Here is a 20,008-nt window from a genome sequence, read left to right as displayed (position 1 = left end):
GATTATTCATTGTCCTCCATTTTATGTTCATATTTTAGTTCCTATTTACTTCTTATTAAAATTGCATTCACGTCCTAAGAACTTTTAGTTTTGAGAAGTTTCTAGTGGCTGCTGTTACTTTAAATTATGACAATTAAAAGTTTTTTGCTATTTTTCCAGAAGAAAAGTATAAAATTGAATGCATCCCATCTGTAAAATGTCCTCTTTTGAGAATCTAAAATCACCTTACACACTATATTTCATGCTCTTCACAGATTTAACATTAACATCTGATTAAGCTCTTCTGTGTATCACAAAGGCAAGGCCAGATTCATGTGGATTGTCTCCATTAAGTTGTTTAATAAAACTCAAGAAAAATGCTAAATGTAATAGAACTTTTGAGCATCAAATATCCTCCCTATGATTTAAGAAGTATTTTGTTAAGAAAATAGATTTAAAATGTGAACTATTTCCAAGAAACATTTAAAAGCAAAATGAGCACATTTTCTTAAGGAGAAATTCTAACAACTTCTTATAGAAATGCACTTGAATCAATATTCTCATTCTCATTTTTAGTCATGAATTTGATCATCTTTGCTCTTAATGGTCAGTTTTAAAATGGTATGCCTTTTTTATGATGGAAAAAAACTTGCTTGCTTTGGTTTTTTATCACAGCTGGTGGTTTATTCAGTTGATATTTGTTGTCATTATCACGTTTTCTGTTTGTTCTTGCTCTAATGTGTTTTTCCCCAACACATGTTAAGTAGATTTAATTCTTTGCATGTAGGTTTTCAGTAGATTTCCCAAGCTTCTATGTTACATTTATTTCAAACAATGAATCAAATACTAATTTGGAATGATAAAGTATAAGATTTTCCAGAAATCACAGCAGAGACTTGAAAAATATATTAATTGACTAGTTTGGGCTGTCAGTCCTTGTGCTGGATTCAATTCCATAATTAATGAAATCATTTATACATGTTCCTTTTTTCTTACCCAAGATTATTATGCATGTCATAAATATGTGTTGCAAAATTTAATAATGTATTCAGAGGCAGCTATAAATCTTACAGTTTTATTTAGCACCCAGGAAACAACTAAAAATCAATCTTTGTAAAAGGCAGATTTGGATTTAGATCCTGTGTCCATTATTAGGACTTGATTTTAGGAAACAATTCACTCTGCTCCTCTTCTGATGTTCTAGAACATGGGTTGTATAGACAAAGAGCTGATTCAGATGGTAGCCAAAATATTAGTGTAATTTAGACCTCCCTAGTAATGATAAGTTTAAAGGACGTTAATGGGGACTTGGTACTTTTATTGGTTTCTATTGTTGCTGTTGCTCTCAAATTGGTAGTTAGAGCTCACAGCTGAAAACAGAGTAGGCTGGTATACCACTTACTAAAGAGACAAATAAAATTTGAGGGCCAGAATCCTTCCTTGGGCTTTCCCGAGAGTTGAAGGAAAAAGCCAAATGTCCCAAACCATTACCTCAGCTGCCCAGCTTGTGCACAGAAAGATTTGGGGGCAGGAGTGGCTCTTGGGGATGCTCTAGCCATGTGCAGTGTGCATTGTTGGTGATAAGAAGCGATTCCGTCTGTAGCACTTTTCCCTTTGCAAAGCCAAGTGAAGGGGTCCAGTTAAACTCTGGTTTAGATTGACGTGCCAGAAAGATGGGAGACCAGCAATTGGTTGTGTTACCTCTATCAGTGATGACTTCCTAATCTATTCCTGTGTGGAAGTGAGCAGGGCAGGAGCACGCTGAGGAGACAGGGTAGGTGGGCCAGGAGAGCAGCCCCCATATCGACCGTCGGACCCAGCAGGGGTGCCTGAATGTCCCGTCTGTCAAAGAGACCTGGTATTAAGTGGATGGGCTTGAGCAGTCCTGCTGGTACCTCACCTAAGGGGGTTGCTAAGAGCACAGGGACGCCCGCCGCAAGAGGCTCTGGGATGTGCAGTTAGGGCTGGAAACCGGGCAGAGGTGGGAGCATCTGGGAACTGTGCAAGAGCTGAGCACCTGAAGACCCGGGCTGGAAGAGCCAATTACAGTTCCAAGATGCTAGCGAGGAGGAATAAAAAGAGACCACATTTCTCATTTCTGCTCCTTTTGACATAGTTCTGGACAGAAGTGGGCACGGAGGGAGCATTTTGAATCAGCCTGAGTTTTAGTGATGAAGAGTGACTTGAGGCTCATGGAAGGACAAGATGCCAGAGTGTGATGGGAAAGGAGAATTTGGCAAAAGAGTGTTGAAAGCAATGTTGGAATAAAAACTGTGAAATCGTTTCAGGCTAATGTTCCGACGCAGGTGAGGACCCTTGATAAAGTAGTCACGGCTGATTAGAGAACTCTGCGAGGCCTTGTTTTCCCTGAATGTAGACCCCTGGTGCCCATGGATTATTTCTAACCACTCAGAGGCAGAGAGGTTAACAGGTAGATGACAGAAACCTGCTTGATGTAGTTACAAAGTAGAAATTCTCATGAGAAGAAATGAAGGGAATTTGTGAGGGTAGAGAAACTGTCAGATTTGTAAAATTTTGAAAATGGACTGCCGGCATAAGCATAAAGCCAGGGTTGCAGAGCTGCAAAGGCTGATACATGCATGCTAAGCTGTGGAAATCAGGAAACGCGCGATAACGTTATCTGACAAATAGATTCCGAGGAGCAATGGAGAAAGGAAAGGGAAGTCAAAGCGGACATGATGAATGTGGTGAGAGTGCTGTGTGTCCTGGAAGCATTGTGGTTCTTCCTTTTAATATGCATGCTGTGTGTGAAGCACTCTTAGGAAAAGTCATGTTTCATGTTAAGTGGAGATCATGTTCTTGTGACATTTCTATTTGGCAGTCTTATCTCTAGCTATTAAAAATCATCACATTACAATAAAACAGTGTTTTGATAACATGCCGGCTGTAAAGTCATATGGTAGCCATTTTCTGCAGTGCAGCAGGATTTCAACAGAATTGGGTAAATGAAAATTTTATATTCCTAAATAACATGCTTATAAATAATTTTACCAGTTGCCCCAAATACATAGAATTCTTATATCTATTAATTACTTTAAAATTTTTTTGTGTGCTTTACCGTATTTATGCTGTTATTTAAAACATTCTTCATTTGTACAAGCACATGTAGCGATGCTAAAAATAAGGGGAGAGTTTATTCTCAAAGCCTCAGGATGTATCTCTTTGTTGCTGTAATTGTAGTTGTTGTTTTATTTCTCTTATTACTTTGTCTTTGTGAAACTGTCAAGTACTCTTGTACCCTTCTAGGTCTTAGGAGTAGTGACATGTTCTTCTAATTCATAATTTTGTTTTTTATTCTTATCAATCCTCTGTTCTTTGTCATTTCTAAATGGACTTTATGATCTTCCGAGTCTTAGGTTTAGTAATAGATATATTTCTAATTCATAAATTTCAAGCCTTCTTTCCTTTCCCCTTTCCTTCTCAGAAACATTTCAAGAACACAAACTCCTTTCATTACAAGATACAATGTTTTGGTTCTGTGGACATACGAAGATGAATTAGACAGAGATTCTGCCCTCAGGAAGCATATGTAGTAAGCAGCACGTTAGCCCTGACACTGCGAATTGCAAGAAGCCTAAGTCAAGAGAGAGTGTTCAGTTTCATAACCAGAATGGCCATGGAGTTGTTCACATTGTGGAAAAGACACTACAAGATCAGGAAGAGTTTGTGTTTAACTAGCTCAAAGCAGGCATCAGCAGGTTTTGTGGTATATGTTCCAAAGATGATCTCAAAGGTGACTGACTACTGGATTCCTCCTCCCAGCTGGATTCACCTTCTCATTCCTTCAATCACTCACTCATCCAGCGCTTACTGAACTCCTATAATTGCCAAGCATTTGGTGCTAGGGAAAGAGAGCTGAGTAAGACAAAGTTCTGCCTTCATGGGAGTAATAGTCTAGGGAGATAACAAACAGCCGAATCGGTGAAGAGATAATTAAGTGTCAGGGGCTGATATTTTGCTATTAAGAGGAGTAAAAGCAGGGACGTGGGCCACTATTAAGTATGGTAGCCAAGGAAGCCTCTCTGAAGGGGTGACAGAGGTTCAGAGATGTGAAGGAAGTGTGAGAATGTGACTATCTGGGAAGGGGCCATTCAAGTGATGGGAACAGCAGGTGCAACGACTCCAGGAAAGGAGCTTGGCACATCTTCTAGGAACAGGGGGGCAGTCATAGTGAGTCAAGGGCTTCTTGGAGGTTATTTGCACTTTTCAGTCTTTTTGCATCACTGAGTGTACATTAATTAGAATTTGCTTAATTGATTTTTAGTGACCAAAAAGAGTTTGCCCCTCCTGTAACCACATCATTACGATCTCAAAGTGGTTAGTTTGCCCCACCCTCGCCAAGGGAGAGTTTCTGATCCAGGAACATGAATCAATATGTTTTAGTTTGGCTACCTTTCTTCCACACATATTTAAGCTCTTTAATTCCTTTGAGATAATTATATCTCCCAAACGACATCGTTTTCTCTTTAGCCCCCACTATCTCCTTTAATCTTTCTTAGGAGCTGGGTCCTCTGGATGTTTATTGTTTTGCCATTAAGCCTTGTCATCGATACTGGTTGGAGCTACATTCAGCTTATGCACATTAGTCCCTGTCTCTTCCTTCACCCATTTTCTTCTGTGGATGGACAAAAGCACATATGTTAGGAAATTATCAGATCCATGAGTTTGATTCTAGGTTCATGTTTTTTATTATAATAGCACCTTTTAAAATATGTAACTGTGTTAGTATGAATACTTCTTGTTTATAAAGTATAATCTGCCTGCTTATATTTTAACTAGAGGTGGCAGGATGATAATATGCATGGGTGTGTCTCCCAACTATTCTTACCACTCCTGCCCATATGGTAGCTCCTCATACTCTGCTAGAGATTCTTTCTGAAATACAATATTCAATCATACCATCTTTCTGCTTAAAATTATTTGGCATTACTTAAAATTACTTTCCATTGTCTTGGATAAAGACATGTTCTTTACATGGTATATACAAAGCTTCAGTAATACAGACCCAAGTAACTTGCAGGCTCCAGTCCTTAAAACACCTCTCTGCACCAACTCCCATCCACTGACCTTGACCTTCCTCATTTTCAGCAGGCCCTCCTGACCACGGTGCCTTTGCACGTGCTCATCTATCTGTGTCCACTACACCTTCTTCCGTCTTTGCCCAACTAGCTCCTGCACATCCTCCCTTATCTCAACAGTGGTCACTTCATCAGAGTCATCTTTCCTGGGTAGATAGGTATCCTCCCTCCAAAACAACACCCTTTGCCTCCTCTTCTTAGCATTTAACATATTTTCAGTTTTATCTTTATTTGTGTGATTATCATATAGTGTCTGATTACCCTATATGAATATAAACTCTATGGAAACTGGAACAGTATCTGTATTTACTATCTGTGTCCCCTGGCTTAGCCTTGGGCTTAGCACAGGGTGGTTACTTAATAAATATTTGTGGTGTAAAGAAGCAAAAGTTAATAGGTAAGAATGAATATGAATGAAAACAAGTGAATGAATGTCTGCACCAGATCTGGTCAGTGGAACTTTCTTCAATGATTGAAATGTTCTATATCTGCAAGGTCCAGTATGGTAGCCTCTAGCTACCACATGTGGTTGTTGAGTACTTGAAGTGTAACTATTGTGATTGAAAAACTGAATTTTTAATTCTATTTTATTTTGGTTAATGTAAATTTAGCTACATATGGCTAATGGCTAGCATTTTTGAAAGAATAAATCTGGACATAGTACTGTATCACGTGCAATTTCTGATCCCTTTAAAACACACACATCCATTTTGGGTACTATCCAGACATACCACTATAACAATATAAATGTGTTTGCCTAGGTTAAACCCTGCTCAGATTCAACATTCAGAACTATTAAGCCAACTAAAGCTGTCTTTAGATAAGCAGAATAAATATGCCTACTATTCAAATAGTTAAATGAGGAAAGAACTGATTTTCAAGTTCACCAACCCACAGCCTTCTAAGCACAGATACTGCAATAGAACTTTTTGATGCAATCATTGCTTGGCTTTTTTTTTTTTTTCTCCTATAGTGTGAGGTAGGCTGACACATATTGCCAGCAGTTCCTTTTCATTGAAATCAGCACATTACTTGGTTTTAGATTCCCCTAATACAGTTTTCAAATTTTTTAGAGTATTTTTGACCATTTTCAAGAACATCTCAGGCATCTGTGATTGAAAAATTTCTTCCCATAGTTGACAAATTATGTGGTATACTCTGCCTCAAAGCACAAATGTTTGTTTCTTTCATTTATATGAGGATTTACGCAATTGCTAATGTGCAAGAAACATTGATATTTGTTGAATGTCTTTTGCTTTCTATATAAACCACTGTAATCATTGTAGCATCTTCATTTATCATTCTAGTGAACTATAGAACTTATCGTCATCATTTTATGAGACAAGAAGCAATACTCCCTTTTCTAACTAAGCAATTTAGACAGTATGTTCTGTTAGCATGGGCTTGAATCTGGTCCTGCTCACCACTATATCTTCACTGCCTAGCATAGCATCTTGAACACAGGGGGCACTTATTCTTGCAACAGCCTGTGGGTTGCAGCTATTCTGCCTACTTGGCTAATGATGAAACTGCCCCTGCGAATGGGGGTGGGCGGTGGGATCAGGGTTGCCTATGTTCACATAGCTGCTGAGTGGTGGGACGGGGCCAGGCTCTCACTGACTGCATGACTCATTATCTAGGATTAGACTAATGTCCTCTGAATGTACTTTTGCTATATGAAAATAATTTGTTTTTTAAACCTACGATTCATTGGTCAGATTTCAATTGCCAGACTGAGAAAATAAATCTGTAATTGCAGAACAGAAATGAATATCCTATTTGCTTTCTAGTTATTTGTGAGTGTTTTTAACTTAGACAGTATTACTTTCTTATTTCTGTGGCTCTGTATTGATGGCAAGAGTGGGTCCAGGTTTACTTCATCTCTTTGATAAAAAACATGTCTTATGGATTGTTTTAGTTGCTATGTAGAATGACACAATTTTGTCAACTGTAGTGAAATATTTAGTATTTTGCTGCAGAGAAAGCCAGCAGATGGTTTGTGTGATGACGTGGACAGGAGCTAGTGGACACTTAAGAGACCAGGTGTGTTGTCTTTTTCTCTAGTAGTCTAATTTTTTTATGTGTTCATGAGAATATTGAATGGGAAATTTAATAAACTTACTGTTTTATAATGAGAAGTCTTTATTTCCTGAAACTTGTAAAAAAAAAAAAAAAAAAAAAAAGACCATTACTGCTATTTAAAAGGATAGTTCTTATTCTAAAAAGAACACTTGTGGTAAGATAAACTTACATAAAAGGATGCTTATGTAAAATTTAAACATTATTAACAATGATATGAAGATCCTGTTAATTGAATAGGTACTTTTTGTGCCAAGCAATTTTCTAAGCATTTTATATTTTATTTCATTTAATTCTTAAAACACTGTTACTCCCTTTCAGTATATGAGAAAACTGTGAAAGTTTAAGAAAGCAATTCATGTTCTAAAAACTAGTAATCAGAGGAGTTGAAATTGAAGACGTGCTGGGCTCTAAAGTCTAAATCACCTATTTATACCATTCTTTTAAAAATTATTTAAAAATAAATTATATATTCATTGTCATGATTACTTTAATATACATTTTCCTCACCAAAATAAAATGTGAAGGTAAAGATCATGTCTTTTAAATTCATGACTCTAATGGGTATAATAAATAAGATGTATACATTGTAGACACTCAATAAAAATATGTTGAATGAATCATCTTGAGTTCTGTAGGCTGGAGTCTTTAAAGCATTTACGTTGTTAGTCTTCCTTCAGAGACTTGTTTCTCGTGGGATTGGGCTAGGGATGGGGAACAATTGAGCCTGTTGGGAAGAAACTTGGTGTTTCATAAAGTTGGTGGTGTAGTTATAATTAACAGAATCCAATGACTATCTTAGACCGTGAGGTTTAAGAAAGATGCAGTAGTGAGAAGAACTTAAGTTCCAGGGAAAACTTCACGACTGAATAGGTTGTTGTAACCTAATCTGAGAATGACTTCCATGGTATCATGGCATGCAGGTTAACAGTGTGGATTCTGGTTCAGTTCCAGAGTATTCCACTATTAGCTGCAGACTTGTTAAAATGACTTATCTTCTCTGTATCCATGTTAATCTCATCTGAAAGTTGGAGATAATAATAGTACCTACTCCACAGGATTGCTATTATTAAGATTAAATGAATTACTTATAAAGTTCTTAGAATAGTCCCTGGCACATAGTATGTGTTATATAGTGTTTGTTACATACATGGTCATTACAGGAAATCATTCGTAATATATGCTAAATGCTTACTGATCTTAAAATTTATTAAACATCTGCTTGGATATTATTTGATAATTAAGGTATTCCCAGTCATAGAATTAAATGGTAATGTCCGCATGCTAGGATCATAAAGGACTTCTGAGGAAAATTTATATTTAAAAAAGTAAAATAAAGAACCAAGAAATAGTCATTAGTGCCCAGATTGTGAAACTAGAATTTAATTGTCTGTAACTGTATACACAAATAACATTAATACACTTAATTTGCCTGTTGGCAGAAGAACATGGCATTGAATCCTATGATACTTTTCATTCTCTACCACATTCATATTCATAGGTTACTTTTATACAATCAGGACTAAAAATCACTTGCATTTCTAACTATAGTCACTATGTCTATGATTTATTTCTCTTACCGTATACTGTGAAAATTAGGCAAAAAAGTGGAATTCAGAACTTGCATTTTTTTTAAAATATTAGGAATTCAAAGCAAATAAATACCTTGTTTAGGTTATTTTATTTCTAAACGCTTCTCAATCTGCTGCTAGTTCTTTTACTCTGTTTGCCCATTTCCTCTCATTATCTTTGACATGAGTTTTGGAATTGACATAGGAATGAGAATTAACTCAGAAGTCAGTAAAGTAAGCCTGTGACACATTCATTTATTACATGATGCAAATGTTTTGCTTTGCTCTTTAACATCTTTTCTGTAAGAAGATGCTTTGCTGCTTCTGTTGAGAGTTTTTACATTTGGGCATGCAACATAAAATTTAGTTGCAGTATGGTCGGTTGCATTTTACTTCATGTGGCAGAGCTCTGGGGTGTGTGTGTGTGTGTGTGTGTGTGTGTGTGTGTGCGCACACTTGCATATGTGTATTGGGAAGAAGCGTGGTCGCTTCAGTGCTTCCTCAACTCATGACTGAAACTCTTGTTCTAATTCACAAGAAAGAGTCTTCAGAATGATAATACTGAATACTTTATTCATCTTCTGTGGAAATGAGTCCAAGAAGCAAATTAAAATTACCAGACTATCCAAAACAGAGTTATTTTGCCTACCTAATGTATTTGACCACTGCCTTCTATGATTTTAACCTTTCTAGACATTCTCTCTGGAGATGGCTTTTCTTATGGCCCCCAGGAGATTCCACTGAAATCACTTACTAGATGTCGAAGTTCCCCCCACAGTCCCCACTGCGCTAAGTGGCAACTGATCTGGGAGCTGTCATGTTTGGAAAATACCATGATGCCATGAGTTAATTTCATACCCGTCATGAGACTTTGCATGAGCTCCCAGGGGGCCTTTCCGTGTGTCACAGGACTGCATACCATTCGTTAGTTCCTTTCAAAGCGATGACCCGTGGCCGAGAGAGCTTGTCACAACATATGGCAACACCTGTCACCAGGTTTCATGATTGGCATAAAATTAACCTGTTTTCCTCTTTGATTTACTGCTTGTTTTATAATATCCATAAAAATGATAAGTAGAGGTTGCATTTGAAAGCAATTTACTGTCACTTCAAGAAGCATAATGGTAGATTTGGTATATTGGACCTAAGGAATGGACCATTTGCTTGCAGAGGGACATGCATGGTCATTCAGTAAAAGTATTTAATATCATTTTGAATGGTAGTCTGCAAGTCTCAGACAGGAAGTAATGTTTTAGTATCTGAACTCTATCAAGGATAGGAACAAAGCAAGAAATGATATTTTGAGTCTCGTGGAAGAAAAGTTCAGGGAAGCTTGAGCTCCAGATAGGAATTTGTCCTTGGCTTGTAAATGGTTTCAAGCAAGTTGGGATTGCTCTGATTTCTCTGTGGATTTCTCATGCCCAGATCTTAGCAGTCTTATAGGAAAATGCATAAAGTGAACCTGTGGAATAATAACATTCAGAATTTATGACAAGGATTAGAGAAAAAGAGATTAATGATATTTAGCCTTTAGATCCTTAGCAATGTTACGGTTACTTTTAAGAATGAGGACAGAGAAGAAAATAGCCAATCACTTACTCGTGGTTTTTTCACTTTAGTGAAATAGTAAAAAAAAAAAAAAAAAAAAAGGTGATCTAATGATTTCTCAGTGAAAAAGATACCTGATTCCTTTTATCACCATACTATTTTTTTAAATTTTTATATATCTTTTTACCTACCTTTAGCTTCTTAAAAGGTTTATTTTAATTTAGGGGGAACTGTTTTTTATAGCTGGTCTCTTTTCTTGATTGAGTTAAATGCTTCTTAGATTCTGTGAGTTTTAATATTCAAATACAATAAATAACAAAGATGAATTCTGTCATCTTTCTCCTTTTTGCTCTCTCCCATCTGGACTGGTTGCTCTGAATTCAGGAGTGATCAGTTTTTTCCTGGCATTCCTTAAGTGGTCTTTATTATTCAGTGAATTCCCTTTGAAAGTATAAACATTAGTCTTTGTATGGTGTTCAAAATTGACGTCTGCTGTTCTCAAATGATAGTAGAGTTGGGATGATTGAAGGAGCAGAGCCAAGAGCTGAATTAGAACAATGGAGAAAGAGGAAGGCAGTACTACAGACACAAGGAGAAGAGGGCAGCAATTGTGAAATAATCAGAAGTAAGGATTGAAGATTTAAAGCCTGCTTAGACTTGATTAATAGATGCTGTAAAAATGAAATGCTGAGCCAAGGGAAAAAAATGCACTTGAGAATTCCCTTGAAAATGTGTTAATGCCTTTACTTGGCAAGCAATTTTTTTTTCATACTGACTATGAAACCATTACATGAAAATATACTCCTTTTTTTCACATCGTTCAGTGTTTTTTCCTAAACTGCAGATTTTGATTATGTTACGATAAAATCAGATTTCCACTAGACAAAAGAGAAATAAAAAGAGGTCTATACTGGTGCTACATGGGTCTTATTGGAATATCTTTAAATCAGGATCAAGATAAAATTTGAAAATAAAACACATTTTAAAATGTTATTGGTAGACTAAGATGCTTATTTTAATTTCAGCAATAGTGATGATAGTTTGTAGATAAAAGAGTGGGAGATTCTGAGGATTTTTTAAAGAGACTGGGTCATGTTGACATGGATGGTATCTAAACCATTTTCAAATGAAATTTGTCAAGAAAATTGAAAACCAGTCTTCTTAAAAGAAGAAAATAATCTATGGTAAATCATTTTATCACTGACAACAAACTGGAGGACCTACAGAATAACTTAGATAAGAATGAAAATGATGAACTTTTCATTACTGATAAAGCTGCTTTCACAACTGCTTCTGGTATTTTTATCACATATGAGCAGGGTCTGAGAAAAATGAGCTGAATCTGTTTTGAGTCAAACATTCAAAAATGGGCACAAGAGGAAAGAGTCTGGAGCTTACACCACTATAAACCGTCACCTTGACTACAGTCAACTGAATCACCTTTTCTAGGAGGGGTCAGTGAAGGGCAAGCAGATGAACTACAAGAGCTTTTGTGTGCTGGTCGATGGCTAGTTTAATAAGTGCTCTTTTCTCATGGGTAATAGATGGCAATCTTTGCTCCCTGGTTTTAGGAGTCAACTATTAGTAAGTGTGTCCCCTCACCCCTGTCAGTGCACTAACACCCACACCCACACACCCACACACTATATATATATATATATTTCACATAAAACTGCTGGCTAGAGAATTTTAGTATTAAGACATCATGTCCTGTAACCCAGTGGTTCTCATCTGGAGTGATTTTGCTCCTTGGGAACACCTGACAATGTCTGGAGATATTTTTGATTGCTACAACCTGGGGGAAGGAAAGGGTGATACTGGTCTCCATGGATAGAGAGGTAAGTGTTTCTCCTGAACATTTTACAACACACAGGTTATCTCCCCATGACGAAGAATTATCCAGGCCAGAATTTCAATAATGTTCAGGTTGCAGAACGTTGCGATTGTTTGAGTAACTTAGTCTCTGTAGTAATTGTTCAGTATTTGAGAGAGGTACTCCTTTTTCTACTTCTGTTCCCCCAAGAAACTGCCTAGGAGCCTGGCAATTTACGTGACTCTAAGTGTGCACTGGAAAGGGGCTCACATCCAAGTGGTCAGGCTTGTGCTGTCTTCTGGTTCCTTGCTTGCTTTCACCATCGTGCTCTGACATTAGTATCTAAGGTCTAAGTCACCCAGTCATGACCACCACCCCAGCCTCATGTAAACTGTGAAGTTGGTAGAACTGTCAACAGGCCAGTTCTGCAGTACCAGGGCCCAGAAATCTTCTGGTTTTGGCCATCCATCTCCGGTCTCGTTAGTGGTGTGTTGGAGGACAGAGGAAAGGAGAAGTGCCCACCAAACTGAGAAGGCATCTTAAGACTGAAAAACAAGGCAGGCATTTTATTAAAGAGCAGCTTATTCACACAGTGGGATTGGGTGGACAAAGACTTGGAAGAATCTGGAGCTTCACCCCACACTGCCGAGGGGCCACTGGAACAATTTTCTAGTTAGCCCAGGGTATGGGGATAGGTGCTTGGAAACAGGACGTGCATTCCTAAGTCAAGATTTATGAATGGGGACCTAGTCTTGTGGGAGCGGGGAGTAGGTCAGCAAAACTTTTCATCGTTTAGGGACTAACAGAATGAACAGGGCATAGAGGCCACCTGGTCCTAGTGATTATTAAGCAATATCTGTTAACTACAAAGCCCTTAATGACAGAAGAGGGTCACTTCACAGTACAGTCCTGGGTAGGATCAGAGGAAGGACAGGAGAAAATGTGGGGAAAATGTAGGGGCCCAAGAAAGCATCAGTTATGCTAACAGAGGTGCATTGTGCCAGGCCCTTCTGAGTGGAAACCACAGCGCTTATCCAACTCATCAGTGGTCCTGTAATGGTTAACTTTGTGTCAACTTGGCTAGGCCCCAGTGTCCTGAAATTTGGTCAAACATTATTCTAGATAATTTTGTGAAGGTATGTTTTGGATGAGGTTAAAATTTAAATTGGTGGACTTTGAGTAAAGCACATTGGCCTCTACCATGTGAGTGGACCTCTTACAATTGGTTAAGGCTTTACTAGAACAGAATCTGTCTTTCTCTAAAAAAGGAAATCTGCCAGAAGACAGCCTTTGGACTCAAATGGCCACTTTTCCCTGAGTTTCCAGCCTCTTAGCTTACTCAGCACATTTTGGATTTAAGAAGGCCCACAATTCTGTGAGCCAATTTCTTAAAATAAATCTTACCATGTCTGTGTATCTGCATAGCATATCCTGTTGATGCTGTTTTCTTGGAGAACTCAATACCAATCTGCTCCATTTTGGTATAGTGGCTCCGTGGTTTTCTATTCAGCTATTCCTGTGTCCTCCCACAGAAACACATGGAAACCTCTGGATCTTCAATTTTCTTGTTGATCTTTTTGCCTAGGTTGTTTTATTAATTATTGAAAATGAGGTATTGAAGTCTCCAGCTATTATTGTTGAATTGACTATTGCTCCCTTCATTTCTGTCAGTTTTTGATCTTGTGTATTTGGGGGCCATGTTTTCAGGTATGTTTACGTTTATAATTGTTATATCTTCTGAAGGATTGACTTGTTATCATTATAAAATGTCCCTGTTTGTCTCTAGTAACAATGTTTTTCTTAAATTCTATTTTGTCTAATGGTAGTATAGCCACCCAAGATCTGTTTTGGTTACTTTTTTCAAGGTACATATTTTTCCTTCCTTTTACTTTCAATCTATAAGCATCTTTGAATATAAAGATTACACTTCTGGACAGCATAAAGTTGGATCTTTTTCTTTAAACTCTAATGCCAGTCTCTGCTTTTTAATTAGAGTGCTCAATCTATTTACATTTAATATAATTACTGTTACAGTAGAATTGGTATCTAACATTTTGCTATTTTTTTCTGTATGTCTATACTTTTTGTTTCTCTTTTCCTCCCTTACTGCCTCCTTTTATTTTAAATAAATATTTGCTAGTGTATCATTTTACTTTCCTTGCTGTTTCTTTTTCTGTATTTTAACTATTACCTTGTTTGTAGTTGCCCTGAGATTACAATTATTATCTTACCTAGAACAATCTATCAGATTAATACTAACTTAATAATAGTTGACAGAACCTTTGTCCCAATATATTCCTGTTACCTCCTCTCTCCTTTGTGCTGTTATTGTCATACAAATCACATCTTTATACCGTGTAAGCTCATCAGTACAGTTTTTATAATTATTGCTTTATGACATTATCTTTTAATCAGGAGAAAGAAAGTTATAAAAATACATATATAATGTCTTTTATATTTTCCTTTTCTGATGCTCTTTATTTCCTTGTGTAACTTCAAATTAATGTCGTGTCCTTTCATTTCAGCTTGAAGGACTCACGTTAACATTTCTTGTAGGGCACATCTGCTGGCAACACATTCTTTGAGTTTTTGTTGAGTTTCTCCTTAATTTTGAAGAATTGTTTTGATGGACATAAAGTTTGGGGTTTATCGTCGGCACTTTGAGTATGTCAGCCCACTGAAATATGTAGAAGACTTCATAAATTTGCATGTCATCCTTACAGAGGAGCCATAATAATCTTCTCTGTATAATTTCCATTTTAGTATATGTGCTGCCAAAGTGTGCACAATGGATCCCGCCATACTGTATAGACATGAGGAAAACTTGGAGGAAGCTAAAATTAGCACCTCCAAGGAAACACTTTTTATTTTCTGTCCAGGAATCTAAGTATAACCCCCACTATTTGGGTATTTGTTTTCTAAAACCCTCTGCTCAAACTCTTTAGATTCTGAATTTCTACCTCGTCATATACAGAGTTATTCCATCTATATAGTTAATATACTTCTCACTTGACACAGTTTGATTCTCATTTATGAGAAAGAGACACATGCCTTTGAAGAAGACACTATTATATTTACTTCACGAGACACTTAACTAAAAATCAGTGATCACGTCTCACTTAGACACAGCCAATCTGTTCACAAATATCATTAGCATTTAATGCCAGAATGACCATGTAGTCTCTCCTCAAATTCATGTGTACCTTTTTATGCAATCCAATATTTTACGGTTAAAAAGAACAAGCTCTGTGTAGATACAGTAAGATGACAGCAAGAATATAAATGTGTTGCAATTAGCAATTACGTATGGTTTGTTTTAGTCTTACATGGAGTGTTGTGACTGCTATTGTTTTGTTTATGTGTGCATGTATCTCTCTGGGAAGTACCCATTTATCTATCCATATATTCTTCTATCCATCCATCTAACAAGTCAACCATCTGTCAGTCAATCTATCTGTAATCCATCTATAACATGTGTTTTTCTTCAGAGGTATTCAATTTGATATTAGCATATGATAGTTGTCTAATAAATATGTACTGAGTTAAATTCTTAAGAGGAATGGAGAATAATATAAAATGTTGGCATTATTAAAATTTGGGGCTGGGTAATTCTTTTTTGTAGAGGCGTATCCCTGTGCAATGTTGGACGCTTAGTGTCAGCGTCCCTGGCCTCTCAACAGATACCAGTATTACCCTCTTAGTTGTGATAACTAAAAACAAGTCCACATATTGTGAAATATCCTGTGTAGGAAAAAATCCTCCCTCTCCCCTTAGTAGAGAACCAATGGTAGTAAAAGCATTCTGTCTTCTTTTATCTTAATATACGTGTTCCTAAAAATCAATGTTTAACAATGACCAATGATGGGGTGTTCATTGGATGGATGAATGTGTTTCCGTATTTCTTTCCCAGATACGCATTCTCTTACTCATTGATTCATCCACTCCTGTATCATTCAACAAGCATCTATTGCGTACCTCTTATGCACCAAGTACCTGGCTAGGCAGTGGGGATGCGGAGGTCAAATATAAATCCCTGTCCTTATGGAGCCTCCTGGCTTTCATTAGAACCATAAAGAAAATAAACAATGAATAAGTAACTAAAGACATCACCGGTAAGTGTTCTGTCGATAATAAAGCGGGAAATCGTGAGGGGATGATAGGTTTCATCAGATTAGTGGACTAAGAAGGACACTCTGAGGTGACATTTAATGTGAGACCTGAGTAGTATGAGGACCACAAAACAAAGATGTGAATGAACTATTCATGCTGGCTTATCTATATAAAGTTTGTGTTAGGCGTGTAAGGAGATGATCATTGGCTGACATATTGACTCATCTATACATGTGAACAACACGGGAATGTTTGTATGGAAATTACTGGGAACTGAACCAAATTAATTGAAAAGTCTGGCTAATTTTTAAATGAGGATGTATAGTCCTAACCATGAAAAGGTATCCACTCTCGTGACAATGCCATGGAAACTAGGCCATTAAAAAGCATGCATGAGATATGCAGACCTTAAAACATCTTCTGTGACAAAAGCTAGAAATTATTCAGAGAACATGACAAACATGATTTCTACCTTCATGACATTATATATCACTAAGGGGATGGGAGTGATCAGAGAAATCTGCTAAAAGAAAACCCTGGCCTGATACATTTAAAAGAAAGCAGAGAAACAATGTTTATCTTGAGAACAGCATCTCTCTTTAACCTCATTAAACCCAAAACATTAATCAGAATTAAAATTAACATTATTGTTGTATAGATTTCAGTTGAGCTGAGATAACCATTTTAAGGTAAGCATAACTGTGAATAAACTGGCTCATCCATTAGGTATTTATGTATAGTTATGGTAATAGAAAAATATGAACTTCTGAGTATGCTGATTGATTTATAATTGCATTGGTGTCGATAATGAAATTAAGTTTAAAATATTGGAGAACTTATTTTGTCATTCTTTGACCAAACACGATACTATAGTCTGATTTTTATGCTCATGTTTCCTGTATAAGTGGGAACCCTAGATAAACCATTTGGCATATGCTTGCCTTTTACAAGCTGGTTTATCTATCGGAAGTAAAAGGCTGTTTGAAGCAGGATTGAAATATTAATTAGAATAATGATTTCATTATGACTTCTTCACCTTTTATGCTACACGTTGGATCAAGTCAAAACTGGAGCTGCCAGACAAGCATCTTGATGAAATGTGGAATTCTATAAAAGAGAAATGTAAACTATAAATAAGATAGTTCTTATGTGAGGAAGATATGATTGCAGCTGGATGACGGGCATTTCGGTGAAGTCTGATGAAATCTCTCTGACTGTTTCCTCTACAGATATCATTGGCTTGTAAAACTAGTGTCACAAAGGAAGACAAGTATATTTTTATCCTGCAATTAAGTACTTGAGTACAAAATTCAGGGTAGTCAGTGGGAATGTGATTGGATGAATAAAGGGAGCCAGAGAAGATAATCATTTCAGTTCTTTCCTTAATTCTGCTTTCTGGTATGGTATTAACAACCACAATCTGACAGGTCCAAGTGTGCTCTGGAGTCCCAGCCCGACTCCTCCACAGCTGTGTAATCACAGAAGAATTATTTAGACTCTATCTCAGTTTACTCAATTGCAAAATGGAGATAATAACATTTCTTGTCTTTTTGAGTTGTAAGGATTTAATGACATACTATACATAGCATGCATCTAACATAGCCACGACTTGGTAAATAACAGCTTTGTTATTAGCAATTTATTTCCTCCAGAAATAACTTAACAAAAATAGCAACAACAGAAAGCCGGGATTTTGTTTGTTTTTGTTTTGCATTTGCGGTCACTGTTAATTACAAACCTATGGGACACTGCACTGGTGCTTGAGATAGGGAGGCAAAACGGTTGCAGTGAGAGGGAGCTGTGTTTTTGGACTTGGAATGACTTATTTCATTTTCCCCATTATGTTTCTCTTTGGCGGTTTCTTTCTCCTTACACTCAGAATCGAGCAGAATTATAATAATGAGCAACAAATGAACAAAATTCACAATGAGTATCATAAAATTCATTACCCCCATTTTCAGAATTCTGGTTGCAAGTTAGATAATCCAAGGAGGACCTCTCTCAAGCCCCCTGAAATGTCCACGCCCACCCTGTTCTCAGTTACATCACCCAGTTTGTCTTTTGCATGGCACTTACCATGACCATTAATTGTTTGATTTGTATTTCTCTTTGCAATCATGAGAATGTATATTCCCATAGGACAGTGATGCAGTCTGTCTTGATCACTCTGTCCCTGGAAGCTAGCTCTGTGCGTGGCAATCATCGGCACTCTGTGTATTAGATGTTGAAGATCTTTTCTTTTCCTTCAAACTGTAATTGCCACGTGGTAGACTTATATCTTGAATTGTTTTCTCACTTTCTCTTATGTTAATTTGTTCTGAGACACTGAAGACATGTGGCTTTGTAGTTATTTGTTGCAATACTACTGCACTTTGGGGAAGATGAGGGAAACTTCTCTTGGTAATCTTAGAATCTATCCTAAAACTTTTTCTGCAGAGATTATAAGTGCTAGTTTTTGATATAACTGATCCTTTAGGTTATATTTAAAGTACATGGGACTAAGCCAGATTTAACAAGAAATTTTAGTTTACTGACAGCATCCTATTTATCATGATGTGCCTTCGAGTGCCAGATAAACTAAAACCGTCTTTTTTTTTTTTTTCTGTTTCTACATAGATATATTCCTTATAGGTATCTTTTAGCTAGCTAGCTTTACTTTACTTCGATTCTGATGGAATTATCTTGTCCTAAGCCAATATACTTAATACATTCAGTGTATTTTCCACCAGAAATTTTGTCACTACTTTAAGATTTAACCTTCATTTCCATTAAAGGATGTTGGTTCATCTAGTATCTTCTTTCCCTAACTCACATCATCATATTAAATATTTTCAAATTTTAGGTGCAGGACACAGACCCGGTTTATGCACACACATACAGAATTGATATACAAGCATGTATAATTTACATACACCCATATTCAGTTTACCACATAGCCATAAGGTAATTAGCAACTGGTTACTGTTTGCTGCTAATGAGGTCAAGGTTACAGACTTACTGCTCTTCTGAGTCTATTTTTTGGCACTGTTCCATTGCCACAGATTTTACCCTGACCCCCATGCTGCTGTTTCACAAATGCTGTTTGTCGCTAGAGGGGGCCGCATAGAAGGATTGAGTGGTTCCCTGCCAACCCCACACCTCTACTGGTCAAGGCTCTCAGCATTTGCCCGACAAATGGCACGTTTGTGTGTGTCTGGAGGGGGGTGTCTTCCATCTTTGCATGCTCTGTATGGCAGGCTTTGTTCACAGGGGTGGACCTTAAGATTTTCTTAAATCAACATGATCATGAACACCATCTTTACACAGAAATACAGATTATTAAAAATAGCTTGGGACAAGCTTAACTGTGAAACTGAGAAGTATTTTAGATTACTTATGTTTCCCTATTCCATTGTTTTGAATACTTTTCATTGCTATCCCTTCCATTGGAAAGTGTATCAGATGACACTGAAGTGCAACCTAGGGGAAAATGTGTGAACTGGGCCTAGAATTCAAGCAAAACAAAACAAACATACATACATATAGGCATCATTTATTTTGCTTTAATTTCTTGGTCTTCTTAAGTCATTTTTTCAGGGTTGTGGAACAAAGTTTCTATAATACTTTGGAGATGAAAAGGCGCTTGTTGCAAGTTCATTGCTTTTTACCTTAAAGACTTGAAAACTTAATATCATACTTGATTTTGTGAATGTAATTGTGGATAATTGGTTACTTAATCCTTGGCGGTTTGGGTTTTATCTTCTATTGTGGATTAAGATAAGTGGTTTTATGCTGTAACTAATGTAAAAATATGAGCAATGTTATAAAAT

General features: G+C 36.9%; 1 protein-coding gene and 1 non-coding gene across 19 annotated transcripts in view; one reads left to right on the top strand and one right to left on the bottom strand.

The window, feature by feature from the left end:
• CHL1 (cell adhesion molecule L1 like) overlaps positions 1-20,008 on the top strand; it is a 184,072-nt gene that overhangs the window by 57,006 nt on the left and 107,058 nt on the right. The gene's annotated exons all lie outside the window — the stretch shown is intronic.
• LOC116657345 lies at positions 14,770-14,876 on the bottom strand. The gene has a single exon (XR_004312466.1). It is a non-coding gene; the product is annotated as a U6 spliceosomal RNA (small nuclear RNA).

The sequence above is a fragment of the Camelus ferus genome, chromosome 17 (genome assembly GCF_009834535.1).
Source record: "Camelus ferus isolate YT-003-E chromosome 17, BCGSAC_Cfer_1.0, whole genome shotgun sequence".
In the NCBI taxonomy this organism is placed as follows: Eukaryota; Metazoa; Chordata; class Mammalia; order Artiodactyla; family Camelidae; genus Camelus; species Camelus ferus.
The sequence above is the reverse complement of the archived record's forward strand: the minus strand, read 5'-3'. Positions and strand labels throughout refer to the sequence as shown.